The sequence below is a fragment of the Orcinus orca genome, chromosome 10 (assembly GCF_937001465.1).
Source record: "Orcinus orca chromosome 10, mOrcOrc1.1, whole genome shotgun sequence".
Classification (NCBI taxonomy): Eukaryota; Metazoa; Chordata; class Mammalia; order Artiodactyla; family Delphinidae; genus Orcinus; species Orcinus orca.
Genome location: NC_064568.1, coordinates 93,045,840 through 93,072,505, shown reverse-complemented (window position 1 = coordinate 93,072,505; position 26,666 = coordinate 93,045,840). Strand labels below are relative to the sequence as shown.

Sequence of the window (26,666 nt, the reverse complement as noted above, 5' to 3'; positions counted from 1 at the left end):
AGCGCGGCGGCCGGTCCGCGCCCTTAACCCTTCGGTGCGCGCAGCCCGGGCTCGGAGGCCCCCGGGGAGGCGGGCGCGTTTCCCCAAGACCGGCTTGGGATCGAGGGCCGCGGGGCGGGAGGAGTGACCGGGGCCGGAGGGGACAGTGCTTCCAGGTTTGGGAAAGGGGCGGGGAGCTGAAGCGATGAGGTAATTTTAGCGGTGACCGGTAGGTCCTCGCGCGCCTTCCCGGGTCCCTGCATCTAGTTGGAGGGGACAGAGCGACAGCGGGGTGCAACTCAGGGACCCTGGAGGACTCTCCGAGGGCTGTCGAGCTGCAAGTCGGAGACCATGAAATACCCCAAGTGGGAGAGGAGGTGGGCCAATTCTGATCCCGACGTTCCCTTCGTCCTGGGCGCGCCGACAAGCGACTAAGAGGGCTGACTCCGATCTTCACGCATGTTAACCCTCAAACCGGTTTAGCCTCAGCGTTCCGGAAGCCAGCCCACCGAGCCGCGGGGATTGTCTTGGCGTGCAACTCAGGAAAGTTTTAAGGGTCCCCCTGTCTGCACGTGCACCCTCACCTTTCCTGCCTACGAAAGCTGGTGACCTCCCTGCTCTCCCTTCTCTTTCTGCAGGTCCGGAAATCTGCTCTGGGTATGGAACTACCCAGCTTTACCCTGGGTAGACGATCCGCGCACTCCTCTCGCCGCTAATTCGGGATCATTAATTTCATCGGAAATGAGGCAACCAGTGTAGGAGATAGAGAAAGCAAACCGAGCATCAGATGGCAGTTCTCGTGAATCCGCGCCGGAGAACTTCCTCTGGACTCAAATTTAAGTGCGGTTCTCAACTCCTCGGCACCCCGTCCCTCCGTGGGTACCACCGCCAGGCGTTAGCTGGAAGGGAAGGACTCTTCTTTGGAGGGGTGGTACCTGGCCAACAGGTGTGGCACCTGGAGGAAGAGAAGGCACGGCCATGCTAAAGGGAGCTCAGTGCGGCGTTTTCCTGGCTGCAGATAATTCTGGAAGACCGGTAGGTGTCGGGGCAGCATTTGACCTCTTTCAGGTGCTTAGAACCAAGTGTCTATAAATACGATCCTTACAACGTGTTTTTCTCTGGAAGCCTCCACTTGACTGGAAGCTGTATTTGAGAAACCTTTTGGCTGAATTTACTTATGACCTAACGGTTAGTCACCAACTGAAGCAGGATACAGAATCACCAACAGAAATGTGTCAGCTTTTAAACAACTGTATTATAGAGCCAAGGTGCTGCAGAAATAAAAATCAGCACCCTAGCTAGGAAGGTGTAGAGCCCCGGAAATCATTTTTTTTCTCACATTTTGAAATACCATGCACATATACATGGCTATTTTTAAAGAACCTACTACTACTGTTTACTCGTTTCTACAACTTTTTTTTTTTTCACTTAAAAATCAATGATGGTTACAGTTTAAGCCCCAGGTTGGTCTAAAGTGACATTGTTGGTCTCATTACAGCCTCTAGTGGACAATTAAAATCAGTTTCCTGAAAAGGCTCTGCCTGACAAGCATTATCAAGGTGAAGGTTAATATCTCAGAACGCAACCGGGTAGTAATGTATCTTTCCCCCCTCGGCAGTGCCGGTTTCTGAAAGGAGCAGAAGCTGCTAGCTCTGCACGAAAAAGACGTATGCTTTTTGAGGCAGGTATTATTATTACTGGCCTGTGAATAAACAGAGAACTTCTGCTCTTCATTTCAGTTTCAGACAGCTTTCATAAAAAAATTAATTCATCTAAAATATTTTTATAACAGAAAATATTGGTTGCCAAGTTTCTGGCTTAACTGAGATGTTTTCATTCCAACTCCTAATCTGCAGACTGTCCCATCCACCTCCACTCTATTTTTAGACATCTTACATTTAGAGAATTTGGGGTTAAAAAAAGCAATATTTTCATTATTACATATTTTAACAACCTTCAACACATTAAAACACATAACTCAGATTCAAGTGAGTCAGTTAATTTAAATGTTCCCTCAAGGAAGCTAAATACATTTATTACCCAAACAGAACAATTAAGAACTGTGTCATTTACTTACTTAGGCATTAAGGTTAAAGCCAGAAACTGCCATTAAAATTTGTAACTATTTCTTCTTGCAAGGTCCAACATAAACATAATACTTATGATACAGTTTCACTACCTTTAGTACTGAAATGTTGTCGTTTCAGGTGGCAAAACTTTAAATGTACAGTCACAAGTAACTGGCCTTGATTCTTTAAAAACAATACTTTCTCATGCAAAAAAAAAAAAAAAAAACTCAATGAAAGAAGAGCAGGGTTTTCAAGAAGCCAGTAAGCAAAGATGTAGTACTATGCTCCTAGTCATAAACCTGATACTATATTCAGGCAAGTGTAAGTCGAACTTTGAAATTAAAGGAAATTGAGAAATAAGGCTCGCTGAGCCATCCTCCTAATCTGGGTTCTGCATTGCTTAAACACTCTTATATCTACTTCACTGTTTTGGTAATGTCTACTTTTGAAGGTTTAAAATGGCCTATCAAGTATATTTTATATCATACAATTACATATCACATCTTGCTTCTAAAAGCATAGTCTTCAAAGCAGCACCAGCAGCATCTGGAAGCTTTTTAGACATTCAGAATGAGAGTTCCACCCCAGACCTACGGAATCCCAATGTGTGTTTCAACCAGCTCCCTTCTCCCCGCCCCCCCACCCACCCCACAGTGATTCCTGAGTGCATTATAGTAGGAAGAACACTGTCTATACTACAGGGCTCTGTCTAGATGAATTTGGCCACAGATGCAGAACTTAATTCTATTTATTCTTTTTTATTCCCTTCCCCTTTTATTAATTTGCACTTTTAAAATGAAAAATTATTACATTTTATGCTTTGGTCAAATAGTACTGCATTTCAGAAGGGCCCTGATTTATGTACAAATCTGCATCATCATTGCCAAGAGAACACTCTGTAAGGAATATACCAGGGTCTTGAACATGAAACTTTTCTTCAGGGCAGCAGAGGGAGCACAAGAGTACTTAATAAAGCAAGTGTACGGGCCCTCCACATTGTAAGGGCTTTTTAAATGTAGTATATGTCTTCATTGGAAGTAGCCTCTTACATAGTTCAAAGCAAAACAAAGACAAGCAAACACAAACGGCTCAGCAGCTTGTAACAACTAAATGATTGAATGGATTGGAAGTTAAATAGAATATAGATATAATTATTTCGAGTTTTAGGCTTGAATTCTTAAAAGAAAGTGGACCTCGGTAGTCATACTTGAAAAAGATGCCTTAGCTTTTCTGCAATGAAAAATAAAGATACACAACACAGAGTAAGGCAAGTGAGAGTCACTCCTGTTTATCTAAAAACCTTGGGGGTCAGTTAACCCAATACTACATCAGATAAGTTCACTTCATTTGGAGTCAAATATGTTGGTAAAAGTATAGGTACTTCTCACCATGTTGACTTTCACAGTAATTTTAGGGGTTTATCTTTCATGTTTGCAGTGGAGAGGATTTACATTTCAATTGCACCTTTGTAGCTTTTCATACTTTTTACAGCCCTTCCACACTGCATCTTCAAATGCTCCCAGGAGGTGGATAAGACAGGATGTTTTGGAACTGGCTCGTGCCTGCATAGCATTGGGTCATTCAGTAATAACAATAATCCATTGAGTTGTTCAGAAATGAGGGAAATCATAGAGGTCTTTACAGTTTCAAAGATTTTTCAAAGTTATTAGATAGTGAGTATTTAATAAGTGAATATTTAAATGAGACTTACGAATAGAGACAGTCTTCATTCTTGAGCTATGTTTTTTATGTGTTTATCACTTATTTACCACCAGCCGTTCACTGTGCATTTACAATAACTAGGCCCTGAGAATATAAAGATGAGTAAGACATTTCCGTCTGCAGTGAGTTCACAGCAAAACAAACCTTATCTTTTGAAAAATGTCTGTTTTTACCATGATGAAACTTAAAGATTCGTAGTTGATTGATCCAGTACCTTTCAGAATCAGTATATTGATCCGACTTCCAAATATGAGAATCAAGTACTAGGATCATTAAAAATTTGGGTGGTGGGAGGGCAACTGTGTAAATCATCGGCAAAGTTATTTATAAAGCTAATATTAATACTGCAAATTTGTAAAACAAAATGTAAAGTTACAACATATGTTTTGTCTGAATGCCTTGTCTATCCAAAAAAACAAAATCACATGAGTGAATTTAAATGATAAACATTTAATTATTTATAGCTTCTTAAAAAATTGTTAAAAAGAATTTCCTCCTATGCTAAAGAAAGATTTGCCAAATTTTGGCCTGGAGCAATTTGTTATGGCTGTGTAATAAATACCCCAAAGTTGAATTTTTAATGGATACACTGACAGACCTTTAACCATGGTATTATAAGGAGGGTGTTAGCCCACATATGTCATTTAAAAATCTGAGCAAATCATAGTGTGCCTGCAAAACCAATATACTTTCCTTAGATTGTACTTCCAAATAAAGCTGGAGAGACCAGAAAAGCAAAATAAACTAAAAACAGAAGTGAAAACCACTCACACAATAGACTCTGAGGTCAGCTCGCCACACCCAAACTGAAGTCACCGGGCTCTGTTTGAGGCACAGAGACTCTTAAAGGACATGCTTCTGAATCAGCTTTCTTGACCCTCCACCAAACTATAGCAGCCCAGGCTTCCGGGTAATGAAAGTGACATCACCAATAGTCAAGAGTAAAATTAAAATCATTGTATTTAAACATCTGCCAACAGTTTATGACTTAAGAGTACACACATTAGGCAATTTTAAATAAGATTCTGTCTACAATTAAAAACAAATGCTTTAGTATATAGGTCTGTACTGTCCGATATGCCTATTAAGCACTTGAGATGGGTTGTAATTGTAAAATCTACCTTAGATTCTAAAGACTTAGAACATACACACACACACGCATACATATGCACATATACATATATTAAATATTAAAATGAAAATATTCTGCATATATTAGGTTAAATAAAAATCTTGTTAAAATTAATTTACCTGTTTCTTTTTACTTTTTAATGTGGCTACTATAAAATTTAAAATGACATGTGTCCATTACATTTCTAGTGGACACCCCTGGTATTAACAATGGGGCTGGGAAGGTGAAGGAATTAGTTCTAAGAACCCATAATTGGAGACCTTAGGCATGGCTCTTGGCAGTAGTGTAGTAGTAACTTAATTACTTTTCTGCCTTCCTGAGGTTTCCCCCTTGCAGTATAGAACATGCACCTTACCCCCTGTTAAAATGATCTCTGAGAGTAAGCTATTGGTGAAGGCATAATCTCCTTGGTAGACCTGATGTGGGCCTGGAAAACAAAAATCTGTTAGGCTTATCTGTTAGACTAAAAATTCGTTAGATTCAGTCTCTTGAGGTGGGGTGGGGGAGTCCTCAAATACTTTGCCAGCCTGGAAAGCTAATGGAAATTTTGCTCTGTTTTAGAAAGCACAAGCCTTCTGAAGTTACAGCTGGTTACAGGCTGAATGGCTGGGGGTGATACCTTTTAATGACAGATGGCTTTGGGCATGGATAATGAAAAGTATACTATTGCTACTTCACTAGAAAACAAATCAAAGCCACCAAAAGGAAATCTGTTTGTTTGTTAAACAGTTTCTAATATATTTAGTATAATAGGACACATCAAAAGGAAATGAGATGATTTTTAACCGTTGTTATTTATTTTGCAAGCAAGACCTAGACACATTTTCACTAATGTAACTATGTCCGACATTGAACGTAATGCAATGACCTATGAAATAACAAGAGTTTGTGGTCTTAATCATCTATAGAACATAGTTCTTCTTACATGAAAAGAAAATGAACAACATTTTAAGGCTTGGAATGAGTGAGTTGAACTTTGCTTGGTATTGGCCACAAGCATTTGGAAATCTATTAAAAGCATTTCATTAACAACTTGGCATTTTGTTTCCTCAAAAGAAATACATTTTCCAAATTAAAATCAGAGCCCCCAAAAAATAAATAAATAAAATAAAATCAGAGCCCAAAGCCACCACTGTTTACACTTAAGATAGTGATAGTTGATGGGTTGTGAGGGTAAAGCTTAGGGTGCCTTCAAACTAAGATCAGGGGCAACAACAGACTAAAAAACCCCATCAAATCGTTGTTCTAACTTCATGACATTAAAATACATAGCATAAGCTCTCACAGTTACTTTATTTTTCTTGAGTCAATACCGGCTAGGAAAAGCTGATCCAAATGAGGGTCAGGGTTTAAGACAACTGTTTTATGAGGAATTTACCAAGTTTACCCCGAAGAGGAAGAGTCAGAGAAAAATGCATTGGCAATTCGCTTTTTGACATAAACAGCTAGAGGAGACTGTCCGTGTCAGGATTTCAGCAGGGGTTGTCAGGCAGTTCGGCATTTGCAGAACCCGTGTCCGTCAGGCCTCTCCAAAGTATAACTGCTGGGCGGCTTTGGGGGGGCTCTCAAGACTGATGACTGCAGATCCGGATTTGCTCTGTGCCATGGCACAGACATGAAGTGATAGCGCCTGTCACAGATGCTTTCTGACGGAGCAGAATAATAGCACTCAGACTTCAACAGTAAATTACAAACAATCCCTTTTTAAGTACAAAATGAATGCACAGAATGGGAGACCCTGTCAGCTAGAATGGGAGTAAATCAAGTAGGAGAAGACAAATTGTTCACTCATACCACTACAGCCAGATTCTTAGGCTGCTAACCGTACTGTCATAGGAGAGCTTTTCTTCTTTGTCAGATAAAAAGAGACATTAATCCTCCGCTGTAATTCTAATCAATATGCCAGGTATCATCGGATGCATCTCCTCTGAAAGCCGATCAAGTTACAAGGTGATGCCTTCCAACCCCTCCCCCATCTCTGGTTTAAAAGTTGTAGCTGAAATACCAATAGTAAGAACATGTGACCCCAGCACTCCCAGCGGGAGCTTTTCTGCAGTCAATTTCATAATGACTTTGCTCCGCCCCTCTGCTCAGCACTTCCTTCCCCCTCACTCTCCTCTCTCCCCCACCCCCAGCAATGAATCATCCCGCATTTAAAGAGACTTAGATGACCCAGTGTGAACTTTACAGGCATCCTGTACATTCTTATGCCAAAAAAGGGAGTTGCTCTGTGACAGAAACCTAGGCAGATCCCGATGCAGATCTCAGAAGTGGGGAGCTGGGGTGCTTATCTAGGAAGATCAGTGAGGAGTTAATTTTCCTAGATCCTGGTGGGGATTCAGAATTGCCTATCGCAGTTCACGATCAGGTTTTTAAGAACCCAGTTCAGCTCTTTGTGCAGAAAGGAATATATCAGAGACAAAAATGTTGGCAGATCTCCTTTATGCAATCAGGGCAGAGGAATTTATACCACATCAGCCTTTTGATTTCTTCAGATCTGGCTGAGGGTGGGGTTTCCATATTTGTGCTTTGGCAAATGTGTCCAAGAATGAACTCTGCCTTAGAGATGCTCCGAATGTTCTTTCAGGTTACTGTGTGCTGATTTGTGCATTTAATATTAAAACCAGAAACATTCTTGCCCCTTCATTTCTTTAATACCGTTTCTGAGTAATACAGATTAAGTAGACAATCTGGGCCTTGCTTTTAGAGACCTTTTCACCCCACTTAAGGCAGTAAAGAGTGGACCACCTAGACAACATTGTGCTTTTGCATATACTTTCTCTCTACCTGGGAAGCCCTTCTTTGCATGGCGATCTTTCCCCACCCTCCAGGACCCAGCTCAAGCACCAGCACTTCTGCAAGTCTTCCCTGATTATCACAAGACTTTGCAGCTCTGCCCAATGTGTGAGTCAGAGAAGTGCTATTTTCTTATTCTTTTTATTTATACAATATATATCTTCTTAACTCTGACAGAAAAAAATCAGGGCCATAAGCACAGATGGAGATTATCCTAAGTGAGAGCGTCTCTTATCTAATATTTCCTTTACTCCCAAACCCATTTGACCTCCACTTACGATTTCACATGTAACTGTTTTCCTTTTATTGCTCCATTTCTGTGGCTCCCCCCACTGGTCAGTTCTCTACGTGAGTTCCTGTTGCCCTCTGTCATAGGTTGAACTGTGTTCCCCGAAAGATATATTGAAGTCCTAGGCCCCAGGAAAGTGAGTGTGACTTTATTTGGAAATAGGGTCTTTGCAGATGTAATTAGTTAAGATGAGGCCTTACCGGATTAGGGTGGATCCTGAGTCCAATATGACTGCTGCCCTCCTAAGAAGAGGACGCACAGAAACACAGAAGAGACACAGGGCGGGGAAGAAGGGTACAGGAAGACAGAGGCAGAGCTTGGTGTTATGCTGCCACCAGCCAAGGAAAGCCAAGAATGGCCAGCAACCACCAGGAGCGAGAAGAGGCAACGAAGGATCCTTCCCTAGAGCCTCAGAGGGAGCAAAGCCTTGCTGACACCTTGATTTTGGACCTCTAGCCTCCAGAACTGTGAGAGAATATATTTCTCTTGTTTTTGTTTTGTGTTGTTTTGTTATTTATTTATTTTTGGCTGCACTGGGTCTTCGTTGTTGAATGCGGGCTTTCTCTAGTTGCAGCGAGCGGGGGCTACTCTTCCTTGCAGTGTACGGGCTTCTCACTGCAGTGGCTTCTCTTGTTGCGGAGCACGGGCTCAGTAGTTGTGGCTTGTGGGCTCTAGAGCACAGGCTTCAGTAGTTGCGGCACACGGGCTTAGCTGTTCCACGGCATGTGGGATCTTCCCAGACCAGGGCTCAAACCCGTGTCTCCTGCATTGGCAGGCGGATTCTTAACCACTGCGGCACCAGGGAAGCCCTGTTTCTCTTGTTTTAAGCCACCCAGTTTGGGCTTATTTGTTACAGCAGCCCCAGGAAACTCATACACCCTTTTTACGAGAGCCGTGGTGACAGCTCTGTTGCATTCTTCTTTCTTCTCTTTATTTACATATATGGCCCACTCTCCTCTATAGATACACATAGGTAATCAGTTCTGGATGCATATTTGGTCTTTTAGCTATGACAGTACCCATATACAAAAGTTTCAGTGGAATAGGAAAGTTGTCAAGAGAGTTCTAGAAGCACCTCCCCCTCCTCCCAGCAACATCTGGCCTCTGGCCCAGAGGCTCAGACGTTGCTGCAGGTCTGAGAGAGGGTGGTGTCCTCCCAGACTGGGCCTCAGCTCAAAGGTCTTCCCAGGGCTCCCTGGCTCCGTCTACTGGTGCCAGGATGCACCTGCTGCTCTCCTCTTCAGAAGTGGCATTTCAATGTGTGGAGTGGGGTGAGGAAGAGACTAAAAAAGCCAAATCAATTGTTTGGCACGGAGGAGGAAATACAACCCCAAAAACTGCTGCTTTGTTTTAAACTGTTCACTCGAGTCTTATAAAAGTGCTTGTGAACACCTCAGTCTTTCTGAGTCTCATCTTCCAAAAGCACAACTGGAAGCTCATTGGTTTCACGAGGTTTTCCCCAGAAGGTGGAGGGAGGCCTTACACTTGAGCCCAGAATCCCGAGGTATCTCTTCTCTAACAGTCACCAAGAGACGGACCATACAGTTCTTGCACACACATCTCAGTAAATGGCAGCTCCATCCTTCCAACTGCTCAGGCCAAAAAGCATCTTGACTCCTGTCTTTCACACCCCACATCCAATCTGCCCCAAAATCCAGTTGGCTGTCCCTTCTGTATCCAGAATCTGACCATTTCTCACCATTTGGGCTGCTACCACTGGAGATGAACCACCACCACCCTTCATCAGGACGATTGCACTGACCTCCTAAATCATCTCTCTGCTTCCACCATGTCCGGCTCAGGCCATAGTTGAGCATCTGCATGAGGTGATGCCACAGCTCTGCTCCAAAGCATCTGATGTCTCTCTTCCACTTGGAGTCAAAATCAAAATCCTCCCATGGCCTCCAAGGCCCCACACAATCAGGGTGCCCTCTGTCTTCCAGATCCCATGTCCTCTCTCCCCTCCCTCCTACAGCTCCAGCCCCAAACAAGCCAGGTGCTCCCTTGCGTCAGGGCCTTTCTACTTGCTGATGCCTCACTTGGAATGCTTCTCCCTGAATATCCACATGGCTCACTCCCTCGCCTTCTTCAGTCTTCTTTTCTTAAAAAAAAAAGCAAACTAAAGATCTCCCAGGGGCTTCCCTGGTGGCGCAGTGGTTGAGAGTCCGCCTGCCGAGGCAGGGGACATGGGTTCGTGCCCCGGTCCGGGAGGATCCCACGTGCTGTGAAGTGGCTGGGCCCGTGAGCCATGGATGCTGGGCCTGTGCGTCCGGAGCCTGTGCTCCACGACGGGAGAGGCTGCGGCGGTGAGAGGCCCACGTACCGCATCTGACCACCCTACTTAAAATTGTACCCCCTGACTTTCCTGATCCACCTTGCTCTGCTCTATTATTCCATCAGTATATTACCTTAGAACATTCAGAGTCATTTCCTTTAGTTTGTTTACTGTCAGCAGAGCAGAGGTTGTGTCTGTCTTAGGCACTGATAAACCTCGAACATCTAGAAGAGTCCTTGGCACATGACAGACACCCACTAAAGATTCATCAACCATTAAATGAATTAATGAATCAGTAATATTTTTCAGGACCTACTATGTGCAAAGCCTTAAGCTCCAGCACAACAATTCCCTCATTAGAAGCTAATCCAAAACCAATGCATCTTGTCCACACTATGGTAGATGTTCTGTTTACTTGATCTTTGACTTAATTATATCTGGTATACCTAGTAAGGCTGAGTTGGAATGAGCTGAATTTCACATTCAGACTCAGATTTGTGAAGAATTTTTAAAACACAAAATTTGAAACCAGAATTGAAAATCATGTACAAACGTGACAGCAAGTTTTGAGAACAAACAAAGTAGCACAGCTACAGCTTCCAATAATCATCATTTTTAAAAGCTACCATTTATCAAGCTCCTATTCTATGCCAGGCAACATGGTAAGGGTTTTGCACGTGTCGTTTCATCTAAATCCCCACCACAGTCCGGTGAGGTGAAGATCATGCTTCCCATTTCTTAGATGATCAAACTGAGGCTTGGAGTTTAAAGGACCTGCCCAAGGTCCAAGGTCACCCAGCACTGGTTTCAAGGTGAAGTTATCCACCTACGTAGCCTGAGAATTTTTAACAAGTCATTACCTGAATGAAATAGGCCAGGTGGAGTCATAACACTGCAGTGTAATATTGTAATATTTTGGCTAAAGCAACATTTTTAATACTAATTTCTATTAGATTTTATTTTTGAGTGAATAATACATGTATCTCAGAAATGAAAGCTAGTGATTCTTATTGAGGATTGAATATTCCTACATAAACCAAGTGGCTTCAGAGCAACCTAACTGGTTACCCAACTAACAAAACTATACTCCAGCTTATGACTTTTTATCCACACTGCTACATGGCTGGAATGACTCTCACTTGAAGTCCATGGTCACATTCAAGGACCCTTTCCTATTAGAAATTTTGACTCAAATCTGGTACATCCCACTATAGTAAGGTCAAAATAGATTGTAAAGGGCCCACATGAATTCCCATAACTGAAGGACTTAATTTCCTTTCAGTTGACCTGTGTTTGACTTCTCTTGTTCCACCCTTGAACTTCCCAGAGGCCACTGTGACCAGAACTCAGGTGTAGGATCTGAAAGTAACCTGGCCACACAAAAAAGTATAAAACACTACCACCTCTTCACAGACTCACTCCACTTTATATTTGAGGGAAACGATCCTGGAAGCGGAAATACTTCGAGAGTTCAACAGTCTGGGAAATTTAAAGGAGGGGGAAAAAAGCCCTGCATTTCCAAAGATCTGAAGACAGAACTCTGCTCTCTGAGGACAGCAGGAAGTAAGAAGACCCGATTCGTGGCTTCAGGAGAGGAAAAGAAAAGAGCCCCACAAGGAAACTACCAACAGATGGTAAATACATTTTTAATTCTTCTGTCATACTGTGTGGACTTGTACACATTTGTCCTGCTGTGTTAGGCTCCCAAAATAGCTAGCCATGGAATTGCAGAACAGTTCGGCTGCAATTTGAGATTTAGGAAACCGTGCTGGCTGACAAAACAGGAAGGGCTCATAGTAGGATGGAGTGGATTTGCTCCCAGTTTGCAGCTCCTCCATGTGGCATTCACTGTAGCTCTTAGTGCAGGAAGATTCTCTCACATGTCAGGTCTCATTGATGATGTCTTAAAACGTACTATTTCAAATTGTCCTCCGAGCTCTAGTTACAAGTATTAAACATTGACATGATCTACGTGGTAACTCTCAAAGGTTAAAAGGAGTATGATCCATTTACTTATGGATTCCAAATTTTCCAGGGAGCATCACAAACATATATGGCAGCCTGGAGCGCTATACTTAGCCATTCTCATACTTTTCATTTTGGCATAATGTTTCCATAGAATAGCATGGGAATTCCAATGCCAGAAAAAGGACCAAATATGATAATGGATTGCTCTAAGAGGAACCTAAGGAGATAGGATGCTAAAGCATATTCAGTTGACTCCACATCTAAGACATGACCTGAGATGGGTACCAGGAAATGAGTTAGGTTCCCAGTCCCAACACCGTCTCCCAGTGCAACAGCAAGAAAGAAAAAGTGTTGATGAATGCAAGTGGATGTGGAATAATGGGGAGAGGGTGGTCTGTTACTTAATTGTGGTCTAGAAATATCACTTACACAACTACTAGACCTGGAAGGATCCTTACAGAATCTAGTTCTTTTTTTTTTTTTTTTTTTTCATTTTATAGACAGGAATCTCCGCCAAAGAGTTGCAGGAAATTGGCAGAGATTATACAACTGGTTGATGGCAGATTCAGTACTGGAACCCAAGACATCTATTTCTCAGTTCAATGTTTGTTCTGCTTTAGCACCCACAGAAGGTGGACATTTCTGTGATAAGCAAGATCTAATTCTAGAAGACCTTTCTCATAGTAATCTTCACTCTTGGGTTTTTATAAAGCAAGATGATGGAATCTCTGACTGGTCTATGAATGTTTGGGAAACTGGTAGATATTCTTTATAGCTAAGGTTTCAGGCTTACATATATTTGTTAATTTCTGTTCTAAACCCCTGTGGATTGTGTCTAGATTATATAGCTATCACACAATCTGGCACAGCTGGGATCCTCTTGTCGTGAAATAGCAGGGGAGATTGGTACATAGGGATTAAAAAGCATTGGCAAAAGAGAACAGGGAGTTTATGCAATAACTTCCTACCCTGAGCCTTTCTGGTCGAAGAATTTCTCCTAGCCTCCATTCAAGAGAAGGGTGGGTGGGAACGAAAGGGGATTTTTATCTTCTTAGTGAAAGAAAGGATACAAAAACACTTAAGAACTGCTCAATTTGATAAAATCTTGATTTTGCTTAGTTTAAGTTTCTACAAGACTGATTATATTCTTGTTCAAATGACCTATACGTTCATAGATAATTTTTCTAGTGGGTACATATGTTTACTAATAAAAACTATTCTCAATCAGCTATTTAAGAAATGTTATTTTTACCTTTTTTTTTTTTTTTTTTTAAGAAAGCTAATCGGTACGCTTCATAGCTACTTTAGCAATAAGGTCTCCTAATCTGGCAGTTCTGTTCAGCATTTTGATTTGTTTTTTTCTGCTTGTGATTTCATCAATGTTCTTTTCTATTTTTGTGGTGGGGAAATTTTTACCTGTTGTGTTTAAACATGGCATTCTCTGCTTTGAGAATCAATTTGACCATTTTGACCCCTCTGGCTAATTTTACTATCTCCGTTGTCTAGTTACAGATTTGTGGGTGGGGGAGGGTAGAATTAAGTGAATTCTTTGGAGGAGAGCAGTAATGAAGGCACACTTTAGGTTATTTCATTCCTGTGATCCAAATTTGATTATCTAGCTAATATCACTAGGGACATCTGCAGCTTTAATAATTACATCTCAAGGCCTAAAGAAAAAAAAGAAGAAAAATTACATTTACTACACATTCACATGCAGCCTTTCAGAGAGTTACCATCTGAAAGCCTGTTTGGCTACTTTAGGAAAATAGATTGATATCAAGATTCTGCTTTAAGAGTTCAAGCTCAGTTGACGCTTTGTTCTTTAAAAAAAAAAAAAGCTAGATTTCAACAACTGTTTTGTGTAGAAGGGTTTAGCATTGCTTATCTGAAAGAGTAAAAAATCTAAGCTATTGATTTTACCTTTCCTTTTGGAGGACAGTTTTAGGATTTTTTTTCCCCTAGAAAGTTTTGAGGCTATGATTCATGTTAAAAGTGCCCTGTTCCATTATATACCAACATAGCTTTGAAGCTGTCTCTGCTTCTAGGTCAAGGGCTCTCCCTGTGGCCAGATGCCAGTTTTATCCTTGGACTCTCATGATCCTCAGAAATAAATCAACTTTCCAGTAAAATCCTGTGACAGCTCTGTTTTACATAAAAGTACGCAGCCTGGGGATGTGATACTGTTCTGTGTTTTAGATGGAGAAGAAGGCAAAGAAAACATCCATTATCAATGAGAGACAATTCCAAGTGGAGCCATTATTACAGAAATCAGAGGGCAGCTGGGTCGGGGGCGGGGCGGAGGTACCACATTCATTCTCCCTGCAGCATCTCTAACCCAAAAGCTTATTATTTGTGCAGAAACAAAAATACAAATGACTGTAAAGTGTTCTAATCCACATGTGGCATGGGTCAGTACAGTCCATGAGTTGAAAAAGTGCTGAGTAGGTCAGCTGTCTTAGGTCAATATTTCTTCCTTGCGGCAAGAAAAGAATGAACGAATTACTGCTACACATATCAACGCAGATGAATCTCACAATATTGGAAAATAAAGGAGGCTACACACAAAATAAGGTATGCTGTATCATTCCATTTCTATAACTTTCAAAACCACACAAGAGTAATCTATTGTGTTAGAACTAAATATATAGTTTACCTTTGATGAGGAGGGAAAGGATTGTGCCAGAAAGGGGCATGAAGATGGCTTCTAGGGTGCCAGAAAATTCTATTTCTTGACCTGGGTGGTGGATACAGAGGTGGGTTCTCTTTGTGATAATCCATTAAGCCATACATCTGTGATCTGTGCCTTTTTTCTGTAAGAATGATTTACTTCAATTTAAAAATTTAAAAATAATATCCCTATTGGGAAAGACAAATTTAAGAAATATTAGAAAAGCATTTTGCCTAATTAAACCAATGGATATTTATTACAGAGAAAAACAGAAAATTCAGATGAGTGAAAGAAAAAAATGCACAGAACTTCAGTGTAGGGCAATGGGGACACTCCTACACTGTTACAGGAAGTGTTCATTGCTACTGCAGTGTTCGGTTAACTCTCTGGCATTATCTATTAAAGATATGCATATCTGGTGACCCAGATTCCCACTCCTGGGTACATATCCAATAGAAATATGTGCATGTGAGCACCAAAAGAATAGCAACTCTATTCATGATAGCCCCAAACTGAAAACAGGCCAAACTACCCATCAGCAGTACAGTGGATAAAGTGTGGTATATCTAACCTTGGAATACCATACAGCATTGAAAATGAATGAACCACAATACCCTTAGCATGGATGAAACTGAGAAACCTAATGTTAAAAGACCGAAAGCTAATGTTCAAAGATAGAGATAAAAAAATCGTTATGTTCCCATTTACTTAAAGTTCAAAAAACAGGGAAAGATAAATACGTATAAGCATCAATATACACTTAGGTGGTAAAACTAAAGAGAAGAAAAAAAAAGAGGTTATCATAAAAGTAAGTGCAGCAGGGAGAGAGTGGGTTGTCAGTGGGAAGGGGCGGATGGAGGGCCCCTGGGCCATATTCTGTTTATTGATCTGGGTAGTGGTTAGGCGAGGGTTCACTTAATAAAAATTTATTAAATTATACTTTTATATATCATGCATTTTCCCTAACGTGTGTCATATTTCACAATAAAAAGGGTATAAAATCGCATGAAATCCAATTATTCAGAGATAGTTATCACTTTAACACCTGGATATGTATATTCCCAAACCTTCTTTAATGCAATATATACATCTTATCCACATTGCTTTGTAGCCTTTTTTTTTCTTTAATAATATAATCTCCCAGAAGAAACTCTTTGGGTTTTCTGTGTTTTTTTTCAATTCCCATTTAATTTTAACTAAAAGTAAATATCATACAAGCTTTATGCCCCTCTGGAAGGCTAAAGCCATGGGGTGTCTTTCAGGAAATTAGGTGGCTTTAACCTAAGCTACAGCGATTCATAAACCAATCTGCAGGATTTTGCCATAGCTCATGGGAGACTTTTCCTTCTCTGTTAACAGTGCTGCTGCTTCAAAAGAGAAAAGCCTCTCTCCACCTCTTCAGTGCTATCTTTTCAAAAGGAAAGGCCAGGCAATGAGGGGAAAGGCTAGTAGGGGAGTGGTCCGGAGGCTTGGTAGGAGGAGGGGGTCACCCTAAAATGTATTCTATTACTTGTCATGCTGCGCCTGGCCTAGGAAACATTATAAAGTATTGAAATCGGTCAAAAAATGATCAGGGCACTTTTTTAAAAACCAGAAAGTAGTTCCTTTGCTTTTCTTGCCCTGGGGGCAGTAAAGTTTTCTTCCCTCTGCCTGGAACATGCTGCCCTTCCTCCTCACCCTTATCAGCAAGCATCCTCCACTGTTCTTCTTTACCTTTTAAATCATCTGCATATTTCATCCTCTTCATCATGACATGGTTGAAGAAAACTTCTATGAGCATCCAAGCCTGGGCAGTGACCCCACGAGAGCCCCATGGCACCCTGGACTTACCACATTACGGCACTGGTCACCTTATTTTGCAAGTGCCTATTTTCCTGTCCACAAATACTCTGCTAATCTGTAAGCTTCATGCATGCAAGGACAGTGTCTGTTTCACCATCGTGACTCCAGTCTCTAGTACATATTGGCACCCAATAAATATAGTCATTGAATGGATGAAAAACAGTTGTGAAATGAGATGTGGCCTGGGGAGAGGAATTGTGATTTAAACTACGCTTTCCCAACTCACTTCACCTGTTGGTACACAAATGGCTTCAAAGAGTCCAGTCAAACGAACAGAGGATGGATGGTTCAAAACTCTAAAATCTACAGCTGCTTAATTTCAAATACTAACTAGTAATAGCAGTTTGCATTTGTATCTTGTTTAATATTTCATTAAGCAGTTTCACATATTTCATACAATTCCAACAACAAATCCTCCGAGTTGAACTGGGGGAGCTATTAATATCACCGCTTTATAGATCGGAAAACTTCTGAGCGGGTTTAAGTAACCTAGCCTCACATTATATGATTATTTTTTACTGTAAGCCAGGAACTGGCGACCCCTTAGGGCTGCAAGTGGAAACACATTCAGTGTATACCACGTACGGATATATATATATATATATATAATTTTTTTTTTTTTTGTATAGATATATTTTTAGGGAGTAGGGACATAAAATAAATATGTGACACCATTCTGATTTTTTACCTTTCAGAAGATATTTCCTTTTTTTCAAAGCATTTATTTTTTAAGCTTTATTTTTTAATCACAAAACTAGCACATATTTGGTAGGAAAAAAGCACAAATAAGAAAATCAAAATCACTTATGATCACATTGAATAGAATATCTATTGTTACACCATTTTAATAACTCTGACTACATATTAAGTCTTCAGCTTTTCTAGAGTGAGAACTCTCCTCCCACACTCTACTCTTTTTCTTTTTTCCCCCACTCTATTCTTTTTTTTTAACATCTTTATTGGAGTACAATTGCTTTAAAATGTTGTGTTGATTTTTGCTGCATGACAAAGTGAATCAACTATATGTATACATATATCCCGATATCCCCTCCGTCTTACATCTCCCTCCCACCCTCCCTATCCCACCCTTCTAGGTGGTCACAAAGCACCTAGCTGATCTCCCTGTGCTATGCAGCTGCTTCCCACTAGCTATCTATTTTACATTTAGTAGTGTATATATGTCCATGCCACTCTCCTCGTCCCAGCTTACCCTTCCCACTCTCCGTGTCCTCAAGTCCATTCTCTACATCTGCACCTTTATTCCCGTCCTGCCCCTAGGTTCTTCAGAACCTTTTTTTTTTTTTTTAGATGCCATATATATGTGTTAGCATATGGTATTTGTTTTTCTCTTTCTGACTTACTTCACTCTGTATGACAGACTCTAGGTCCACCCACCTCACTACAAATGACCCAATTTCGTTCCTTTTTATGGCTGAGTAATATTCCATTGTATATGTGTGCCACATCTTCTTTATCCATTCATCTGTCAATGGACACTTAGGTTGCTTCCATGTCCTGGCTATTGTAAATAGAGCTGCAATGAATATTGTGGTACATGACTCTTTTTGGATTATGGTTTTCTCAGGGTATATGCCCAGTAGTGGGATTGCTGGGTCGTATGGTAGTTCTATTTGTAGTTTTTTAAGGAACCTCCATACTGTTCTCCATAGTGGCTGCATCAAATTACATTCCCAACAACAGTCCAGGAAGGTTCCCTTTTCTCCACACCCTCTCCAGCATTTATTGTTTGTAGAGTTTTTGATGATGGCCATCTGACTGGTGTGAGGTGATACCTCATTGTAGTTTTGATTTGCATTTCTCTAATGAGTAGTGATGTTGAGCATCCTTTCATGTGTTTGTTGGCAATCTGTATATCTTCTTTGGAGAAATGTCTATTTAGGTCTTCTGCCCATTTTGGGATTGAGTTGTTTATGTGATATTGAGCTGCATGTAAATTTTGGAGATTAATCCTTTGTCAGTTGCTTCATTTGCAAATATTTTCTCCCATTCTGAGGGTTGTCTTTTCATCTTGTTTATGTTCTCCTTTGCTGTGCAAAAGCTTTTAAGTTTCATGAGGTCCCATTTGTTTATTTTTGTTTTTATTTCCATTTCTCTAGGAGGTGGGTAAAAAAGGATCTTGCTGTGATTTATGTCAGAGTGTTCTGCCTATGTTTTCCTCTAAGAGTCTTATAATGTCTGGACTTACATTTAGGTCTTTAATCCATTTTGAGTTTATTTTTGTGTATGGTGTTAAGGAGTGTTCTAATTTCATTCTTTTACATGTAGCTGTCCAGTTTTCCCAGCACCACTTATTGAAGAGGCTGTCTTTTCTTCATTGTATACTCTTGCCTCCTTTATCAAAAATAAGGTGACCATATGTGTGTGGGTTTCTCTCTGGGCTTTCTATTCTGTTCCATTGATCTATATTTCTGTTTTTGTGCCAGTACCATACTGTCTTGATTACTGTAGCTTTGTAGTATAGTCTGAAGTCAAGGAGTCTGATTCCTCCAGCTCCGTTTTTTTCCCTCAAGACTGCTTTGGCTATTTGGGGTCTTTTGTGTCTCCATACAGATTTTCAGATTTTTTGTTCTAGTTCCATAAAAAATGCCATTGGTAATTTGATAGGGATTGCATTGAATCTGTAGAGTGCTTTGGGTAGTATAGTCATTTTCACAATGTTGATTCTTCCAATCCAAGAACATGGTATATCTCTCCATCTGTTTGTATCATCTTTAATTTCTTTCATCAGTGTCTTATAGTGTTCTGCATACAGGTCTTTTGTCTCCTTAGGTAGGTTTATTCCTAGGTATTTTATTATTTTGGTTGCAATGGTAAATGGGAGTGTTTCCTTAATTTCTCTTTCAGATTTGTCATCATTAGTGTATAGGAATGCAAAAGATTTCTGTGCATTAATTTTGTATCCTGCTATGTTACCAAATTCATTGGTTAGCTCTAGTAGTTTTCTGGTAGCATCTTTAGGATTCTCTATATAGAGTATCATGTCATCTGCAAACAGTTACAGCTTTACTTCTTTTCCATTTTGGATTCCTTTTATTTCTTTTTCTTCTCTGATTGCTGTGGCTAAAACTTCCAAAATTATGTTGAATAATAGTGGTGAGTGTGGACAACCTTGTCTTGTTCCTGGTCTTAGAGGAAATTGTTTCAGTTTTTCACTATTGAGAACGATGTTGGCTGTGGGTTTGTCATATATGGCCTTTATTATGTTGAGGTAAGTTCCCTCTATGCCTACTTTCTGGAGGGTTTTTATTATAAATCGTGTTGAATTTTGTCAAAAGCTTTTTCTGCATCTATTGAGATGATCATATGGTTTTTCTCCTTCAATTTGTTAATATGGTGTATCACATTGATTGATTTGCGTATACTGAAGAATCCTTGCATTCCTGGAATAAACCCCACTTGATCATGGTCTATGATCCTTTTAATGTGCTGTTGGATTCTGTTTGCTAGTATTTTGTTGAGGATTTTTGCATCTATGTTCATCAGTGATATTGGCCTGTAGTTTTCTTTCTTTTCCCCACTCTATTCTTTATCTTCAAATTTTTCTGAGCTATTCTTGGCCATTTGCTCTTTTATTTCAATTTAAGAATTAGGTTTTACTAAAACTCTGTTGGGATTTTTATTGGATTTGCATTCTTTTTATAGATTAATTTGAGTAGAATTGAAGATTTTACTATATTGGTTCCTCTCTTTCATAAACACAGTATATTTCTCCATTAATTTATGTCTATTTTAATGTCTTTTTTAAAATATGGAAAGCTTCAGAAATTTGTGTGTCATTTTTGCACAGGGGCTGTGATCATCTTCTCTGCACTGTTCCAACTTTAGTATATATGTTGTCAAAGCGAGCATTCAGAAGAAATTTCTTAACTGTTGGATTATATGAGGAGGGAAAGGTCACATATTCTTTTTCCTCTTTATGAGACTGAAAAAGAGATTAATCTGGACTAATTATTTCTCTCAAACATAAAAGCATTTAGTTGTGTGCTGACAATGGGGAAAATGTTTCTGGCTTTTGCTATCTTGCCCCTTCTAGTATCTAAACAGAAACTCTTTTTCTATTGATGGTCTTGACAGAGCAGTGCAGCAGGACAAAGGGGTTGGGAAGACGGGGGAAAAGAAAAGGAAAAGATGGTGAGATATGACTAGGAAGAGGGCTGGGGAGGAGGGACAGCTGATTGGGCAGGTGAAATGGGTGGAGAGCAGTGGGGGCGGGGGGGGGGGAGCGCATGACAGCAAGTGTGGATTCTCTGAGTTTTGCTTTTCTATAAAACCAGCAGTATCACTTGGGATCTTATTAGAAATTCAGAATAGTGGCCCCACTCAGACTCACCCGATCAGAATCTTCATTTTAACAAGATCCCCAGGTAATTCTTATGCACATTAAAGTTCCAGAAGCTCTTAGTCGCCCCCAACCAGTCTGAGCCAGTCCTGATTGGTGTCATCAGCCTTAGACCTATTAATAGACAAAACTGGTTTGGTTGCCTAGAGACCCGGAAATCTGGTTCCTCCTGTAGATGCTGAGTCTCAGAGTTCTCTTACCACTTTGGCCAAAGCCTTGGAACTCCAGTTGGCCTCAGTTTCTCTGCTACACATGTCAGTTCTCAGCAGGGATTGGATCCTAGCCCTGGACCCCAGCTTCCTCAGCTCGGGTCCTTGTGCTTTGCCAAATTCTTGCTCTGCCCATTCCTCTGGGAAGCAGGATGTACTTTTCTACTCCCTTCTCAGCTTCTGCTGGGGACCTGCTGTGACTGGACCAATCACCTGGAACTGTGCCTGATTTTGACTATTGTCACCAGGACTTATTCCAAAACTGCTGGCAGAGAGGATGCACTCAGATATCCTAACAGTCTGGCCCAATCTGTGTTAGTCATGCCCTGTGACCGCTGCACACTGGTCTGCCTTGCTGCCTCCTGGGGATGGGCCAGCTTCTGAAGACAAACGCTCTGTCCCCTCTGTCACACTGGATCTTGGCTTCTTCCCCCTTCCCATGGCCTGAGCTGATGTGGTCCCAACCTGCCTTGCACACCAATGTCTCCTACAAAAGAGAAGAAGGCCAGCAGAGAATGAGGGAAGCAGGCCTCAGCCCCTTCTCTCTCTTAACTTCTGTAACACTGGGACTTCATGGCACGGCTTGTGTGTAGACCTTGAGATTCCAAGCATTGCCCTTGGAGCCCTTCAGGTAAAAGATATCCTAAAAGTCCTGGACGACTACTGACTACAAACGGGCCCAGTGGTTTTGCATAACTGGTATGTTTGGGTCCTTTTTCCAAGGTGGAGAAAAATCTTTGTGGCCTGACTTACTTTATCAAAACAGGCCAGTCCACATGGAAGCTCAATAATTTCCCTGGTTATCATATAACCATTTCACTTTGACTGATGGTGTTATACGTCCTGCCATGCTCAATTTATTGTGGAACATTATACAAACCATATCACATCCGCTACCGTGTTTTAAGCCAGCACAAAACGGTATGAAGTTCACAACAATCAGGTTGGCCGTCAGTTACAGAGGCCAATTTTTATATAAAAATTACTCTCCACTAATTAATAGACCACTGACTATATCTTTAAGACTGTTGCATCATTTCTATTCCTAAGAACTATTCTTATGGTGATTAAAAAAAGAAAAAAGAAGAAGACAAAAAAGAAGAAAGAAAACAGAAAGAAGTGTGGCAGCGCCCACAGGAGCTAAGTAATGGTGTGGGTGTTGTTTCCGTTATTACATACGTAACGCTTTCACAAGAATCAAATGTCTTACAAAAGAAAATACAAATTGCAGTAAAGAGGCGATAACACAGTAAGACACAAAGAAAACAATTACCCAAAGGAAGATTTAAATTTGGCATCAATCGTCTGCAGTGAAAGAATGGATAAGTACCCACTGACGCTGTACATACAAAGGTAGGCACGTGGCAGCATTTGCCACAGTCAGAAAAGAAGTTCCATGTAAAGCAGAAGGAGAAGTAGTAATTAAAAATGTCTCAAATCATTTTGAATAAGAAATACATACTATTTAATGAAGTCACTCCAAGTTTCCAAAGTTGCATGACAATCTCACTGAATGAGCAGAGATGGATAAATATATGATTTTCCAAAAAGCAGTCTTGGCCAAGCAAAATCAAAGGTCCAGGAAGAAGTTCCTCAAGATTAGCAAGAGGATATGGATAGGAAATAGACCTATTCATTGCACTTTTCTGAAGGTCCAGATTTTCTCAGGATAGACTTTATTGATAAATCATGAAGAAACTGTATTTGAAGTTAGTATAAAAAAACCAATTTGGGGCTTCCCTGGTGGCGCAGTGATTGAGAGTTTGCCTGCCGATGCAGGGGACATGGGTTCGTGCCCCGGTCCGGGAGGATCCCACATGCCGCGGAGCGGCTGGGCCCGTGAGCCATGGCCACTAAGCCTGCACGTCCAGATCCTGTGCTCCACAACGGGAGAGGCCACAACAGTGAGAGGCCCACGTACGGCAAAAAAAAACCCCAAAAAACAAAAAAACCCAATTTTGATGGATAACATGAAAACTCTCCTTTAGTTGCTTTCAGTTTTATGCCTGATGTTATGTCATTATTTGAACAGGGTTCCAACAAACCATTCAAACTTTTGGAAAAGGGGAAACCTGGTACGGGGGGGAAAATACTCTCAGGAAAACTGTCTAAAATGTTGCAGAGGCTTAAAAAGTGATGAGTATATACAACAACACATCACTACTAGTGCTATGATAACTTTAGTATGTGCAGTTACGGTCAAACCACTCAAAATTACAATGTCATTTGTCTTCTTTGTATCTCTTTTGTTTTTACAAGTCACATGGCAAAATCAACAAATACTACATCATCCCTCTGAGGATTCAGCTGTGGAAAAAGCATCTGCTAGCTCATCTCTAGGGTAGCTATTATTAGCTTGCTTTGATTCTCTCATACGATACATACCCATGCTTATTAAGCTGTTTGTTTGCCTCCTTTGTCATATTCCTCTATGATTATGACTACCGCTATGCAGTGAACTCCAGTGCAACCCAGAGGTACCCATTTCCATAGGCCTTTCCAAAATTGATGCAATCTCCCTAGTTTTAAAAACATTATTTGGGGGGAAAAAAACCATGCAACATCATATTTGCACTGATATTAAACCTTTCTATAGAAAATATTACAGTACCTGTACTGGATTGTATAGTGTTACCCCCACCCCGCAGATCCATGATCACTCAGAACCTGCGAATATAACCTTATTTGGAAATAGGGTCTTTGCAGATGTAGTCAAATTAAGATGATGTCATACTGGATTAGGGTGGGCCCTAAATCCAATGACTGGTGTTCTTATAAGAAGGTCCTGCAGAGACACGGATGTACAGGAAGATCATCAAATGAAGACAGAGGGAGAAATTGGAGTGATGCAGCTGTAAGCGAAAGACTGACAGTAACCATAAGAAGCTAGGAGACAGGCTCAGTACAGATTCTAATCTCAGAGCCTTTGGGGGGATGTAGCCTTGCTGACACTTTGATTTTGGACTTCCAGCCGCTAGGACTAAATTTCACTTGTTTAAACCACCCAGTGTATGGTATTTTGTTGTGGCAGCCCTAGGAATCTCCAGATTATGCAAGTAAGTACTTTAAATTACATAAAGACTTGATATTAACTTTCCCTTAGATGATGAAACTAGGGGAGGAAAAGGCTACTTGTCACGTGATATGGCAAGTCTAGACCAAAGATGGGATTAGAAACTGGTCATTCTGGCATCACAAGGCAGGTAGAACTGTAAAAGACTGAAAGTTTCAGGTAAACCACTAAGACATTGATTTCACATTTTAAAGTGAGGTATAAGACCTCCATGTTGCAAAATTTGCAACACAGGTTGTCAAAATCTGATTACATGGCTTTTCAACCCCTTACGTATAATAAATACAAAGTACATTAAAAATGAAAACTAGAGATTCGAGGTGAGGGTTTTTTTTTTTGTTTTTTTTTTGCGGTATGCGGGCCTCTCACTGTTGTGGCCTCTCCCGTTGCGGAGCACAGGCTCCGGACGCGCAGGCTCAGTGGCCATGGCTCACGGGCCCAGCCGCTCCGCGGCATGTGGGATCTTCCCGGACCGGGGCACAAACCCGTGTCCCCTGCATCGGCCGGCGGACTCTCAACCACTGCGCCACCAGGGAAGTCCGTGAGGGTTGTTTTGTATAGAGTCGTCTGTGGGCTGGGTGTCCTCCCCGCAACCAATCTTTCTAAATCTCTGGGGGCAAATAAAATGTGAGTGGTTCCATTGAATCAGATGTGGGCCACTCACAAGAGAAAGCAGACATGGGGTTATCTTGCATCCTTCCTTTTTTTTTTTTTTTTTTTGCGGTACGTGGGCCTCTCACTGTTGTGGCCTCTCCTGTTGCAGAGCGCAGGCTCCGGACGCGCAGGCTCAGCGGCCATGGCTCACGGGCCTAGCCGCTCCGCGGCATGTGGGATCTTCCCGGACTGGGGCACGAACCTGGGTCGCCTGCATCGGTAGGCAGACTCTCAACCACTGCGCCACCAGGGAAGCCCTTGCATTCTTTCTAAGAGGGTCATTTGGACGGGTAACCAGATGAACAAAAATATGGAGCTGGTACCAGATTCCTGGGGTCCCAGGAAAGAGTAAGTGATTGGCCATATTAAGATGTATCCACTCATCTGCAGGGAAATCCAGGTGAGAGAAGCCCTACCCTGGAGCATCTCCGGAAAACTCATACAAACCAACAAGAGAGGCAACTTGGTATATCTGTCAAGGCCAAAGAACTCTGATACTAGCTCGTCACACGACTACCAGGCAAGTAAGAACTTTCTTGCTCCTCTCCTTATCTTCCTCCCAGTAACCTAACCACAGAGAAGTGTGCAGTCACCTTCTGAAAACTGCAGGGGGCAGGGATCAGAAAAGAAAGGGCACATGGGTTGCTCTCCTAACCCAGTTGTGGCTCTTTGTAGGAGGCTGAGATGGGGATGGGAGAAACCTGTCGATGTTTTTACTGTGACATGAATCCAGACACGTTAATTACTGACCAAAGGATATATTTCCTGGAAGTGACTAGAAGAATAAAAATTTGATCTAAATTTCACCCAAGAGCAGAGAAAGTGCTAACTCTGTGGAATAAATTTGAAGTGTTGCTTTATGATTGATTACATCCTATGAGTCACACTTGTTCAATGTAACAGTTACATAACCATTTCTAAATGCAATTGAATGGAGCAGTTCTTATAGAACCTTCTGTAGCATTTTCCCCTATGAAGTCACCGTGTTTCTGTCTGAAATTTGGAAAATTATATGTCAAATTGTCCTCACAGAGAATTTTGTCCTTTTTACTTATTGTTTATCAGCACTTATGAAATTTCTAAACTGAAAAGCATTATATGCTTGGTACAGATTAGATGTTCAATAAATGTTGAATTAACAAAGAAATGAATGGGCAGTGAAGAGAAATCTTGATTGCCTGGGTTCTTTATAAACTCAGGCTATCCTCAGATTTCTTTACGGTAGAGTAAGAAATATCCCAGGTTGGTGATTTCTGAGACATTCCAACCGGACACTTATGGTCTCCTGACATGGAATTATAAAACATTAGCATTAGAAGGACACTTAGGAGGTGATTCAGTCCAACCCTTTCATTTTACAGATGAAGGCCCAAAGAAGTGAAATAATTTGATTAAGGTCACCTTTTTCTATAGTATCAGTGCTAGGCCTGGAGACTCTGACAGCTGACTCACTGATAGTGACATTCCTTCGTTTCTGGGCTTCTTGATAGCTTGGCTTTGGTGGAGTGATAGCTTATGTTCTCTTGTTAGTTTTTTCATCAGTAAATCAGAAGTTGCACCTAAGCAGCAAACATGAAATATCTACTTGTCCTCAGAATTGCACCTATACTTGGAATAGAGTGAGGAGTTA

At 41.1% G+C, this 26,666-nt stretch overlaps 1 protein-coding gene, 1 long non-coding RNA gene and 1 other non-coding gene across 5 annotated transcripts in view; 1 reads left to right on the top strand and 2 right to left on the bottom strand.

Moving 5' to 3' along the window:
* Positions 1–14,617, bottom strand: part of ATXN1 (ataxin 1) — a 409,623-nt gene extending 395,006 nt beyond the window's left edge. The window contains exon 1 of the mRNA XM_049716362.1: positions 14,608–14,617. The gene's annotated coding sequence lies outside the window, so the exon portion shown is untranslated. The remainder of the gene's footprint in view (positions 1–14,607) is intronic.
* Positions 886–26,567, top strand: LOC125965680 (uncharacterized). 3 transcript variants are annotated; one of them, XR_007479904.1, is made up of 4 exons: positions 886–1,014; positions 6,809–8,454; positions 11,590–11,896; positions 25,427–26,567. It is a non-coding gene; the product is annotated as an uncharacterized LOC125965680 (long non-coding RNA). The 3 variants fall into 3 exon arrangements; XR_007479905.1 differs by lacking the exon at positions 25,427–26,567 and adding an exon at positions 12,731–13,265 and having other exon boundaries at positions 11,676–11,896; XR_007479903.1 differs by lacking the exon at positions 25,427–26,567 and adding an exon at positions 12,731–13,265.
* On the bottom strand, positions 20,504–20,610 carry LOC117202709 (U6 spliceosomal RNA). Its single transcript, XR_004485198.1, has one exon. It is a non-coding gene; the product is annotated as a U6 spliceosomal RNA (small nuclear RNA).
* Positions 26,568–26,666: the final 99 nt, after the last annotated feature.